This window comes from Pistacia vera, unplaced genomic scaffold (genome assembly GCF_008641045.1).
Source record: "Pistacia vera cultivar Batoury unplaced genomic scaffold, PisVer_v2 Contig1150, whole genome shotgun sequence".
Taxonomy (NCBI): Eukaryota; Viridiplantae; Streptophyta; class Magnoliopsida; order Sapindales; family Anacardiaceae; genus Pistacia; species Pistacia vera.
Window position 1 is genome coordinate 1 of NW_022195194.1, and position 2,628 is coordinate 2,628.

Consider the following 2,628-nt stretch of genomic DNA (forward strand, 5'->3'; position numbering starts at 1 on the left):
AAGACTTCACTGGCCCAGTAGTAAAGAGCTCAACCTTACCTAATGGGCTTGTATAATGTTGCCCATTTAGCTTGATTTAGGCCCAGGATGCATCCAAAAAAAAAAATTGAACAGAGACTTTTATATTTGATGGGTCAATTAAAATTTTACATTGTAATTCTTCAGTATGTATCTGTCTAATCAAAAGATTGCTATGTCAGTGTATATGACTTGAACATGTGTCATGACTAGACAAACATACATTAACATATACCCATACCACTGAAAACTTTCTCACCAAAATAATAAAAAGACCTTTAACCAGTATATATTATCTGAACGTTTATTTTTACCTATATATATAGAATCCAAACTCGAACCTAACCCAAGCCATCAATATCATTCAAGTCCAAAGGACTTAAAAATAGTGCCTCATAAGCCAATCCTACACCACAAGCCTGGCCTAATAGGCCCGACCTGATGCTTTAGAGTACACCTTTTTTTTCCCACTAAGATAACCTTAAACACCCATGAATCGGACTATCGGAGAGAGACTTTGGCGCAGCCATTGCCCATATAGCCAGTCTATCTGTGTCTCATAGGTTGATTATGCACGTATCATATGCACAGAAGGTTTTTTTTTTTTTTTTTTTTTTTGGTTTTTCATGAAACGATAAGACAATCGTCTAGGATTAGATATAGAACAGATAAAACACCTTTCAAAGAGCATCAAAAGTTCAGTCATTTTCCAGCCAAGAGCTCCATTGACCAAATTCATAGCCTGGAAGGCCAATCACTAGAGAATTATATTCAAACATACAATGAGCAATATTCTGTCTTGGCTAGGTGGGTTTGGATGTTAATTCATGACTGATAAAATCAATTGGTCAACTTTCTAAGCTAGCCAGCTGGCCTGTGATAAATTATATGAAGAAAAATCCCTCATTTCACATCATAGTTTTGGACTATATATTATGAATATTCTAGCCACTATTTGAGTCCCTACAGCATAATGAAAATTGTACCAAATATTAGGTCATGAACGATCATCCGCTACCAATTTTTTATGATAATTTGATACGCAAATTGAGACTTGTTGGTGCTGTTGGATAAGCCAGTTGGTGCTTGCTAGCCACACTACTTTATAATCTTCTGGTTTGAAATGTTCCGTGTGAAAGTATATTCTATCTTTTTCCTTGTAAATGAGGGATGATGTTGATGATTTTAAAGCTAGAAATTGACTCCATTTTTGTAGTGTTGTCACATTTTCATTTATTGGTTAAATCAAAAGATAGACCGTATCACTATTTGATTTGATTCATGGATCCTGCAATATATATGTATATGAGGAAGGTAAAAACTAGAAAGAAGAATCTTGATACATCTTTAGTTTAAACGATGATATCATAGCAAAAAGTCTTTTGAGTTAGAATCATTAAGCATCACGAGTTGGATAGGATCATATTTATTCAATTGGGATTGAGATAAACAACCTTAGAATTACTGGCATATTCTAGTGCAAATAAATAGTACTACTGCTTGTACCAAAGACGAAGAAGTTAGTATAAGTTAATCTCAAATGGGTTAGTCGATGGTTAAGAATGTCTGTTCTCTTCTTTAGTTTCTGAGTTTAAATAATAGAACCAACTCCCTCTAAATCTTTCTACTGTCATGTGTGTTGAACCAAGTAATATCTATTTAATTGGGTCTGTCACATAGTGGGTTAAACGACAAATTCTAGTGCAAGCAGTACTACTGCATGTAGCAAGGGCCGACAAGCTAGCAAAAACAGTAGGGTTAAGTTGAATTCACGACAACCCCCTTAAAGTCCGTCAAGTATCACATGCTAAATCAGAGATTATTTATTCAATTGGGTAAAAAAGAAGCAACCCTGGAATTGCTGACATATTCTAGTGCAAGAAACAGTATTACTACATATACCCAAAGCTGACAAGTTAGCAGAAGGAACAGTGCTATTTTGAATTCATGTGATAACTCCCTACTCCATCAAGAGGAAAGCCATTAATTTGTGTGACAATGACAGATCAAAAAGGCATATAGCTAGATGGGTATATATCATTCTTACAAGACACAAAACTTGAGTTATGTAACGTAAAATTTCCGGGGACCTTTTGGGCCACAGACTTAGTTCTCATTCTGTAAGGGTAGTTGCCTGCCCAAACTTCAATCTAGTGAAACTTAGTTTTATTTGTTGAAAATGAAAGGAGCAAATTGCTTTGTAGAATTTGATACTCCTTCAATGGTTCATTTTGATCTGTCCATCTCATTACAAACAATAGTATTTAAGTTTTAACGGAAAATTTAAACCAATGATAAGTAGATAAATTAACCTCATTATAATAGAATCTTATAGGACTGTTTTAGACAAATCGCAAGATTTTCATACCGTAAATAAACACTAATTATGTGATTGTGGAAGCCAGGAGATTAATGATTATTGAGACGACCCATATTTTATGAATCAAACATGAAGGTCGTCATTAATGTGACGGGACTCCATTAGTGCCAGCATATCAACAGAATCTGATAGGCTCTTTGAGAAGGTGACTCACTTATGATGATCTTTTGCTCTGAATTTCAAGTGGGTTGTTGGTCTTGGCACTGTCTTCATCACTGTTTGTGTATAAG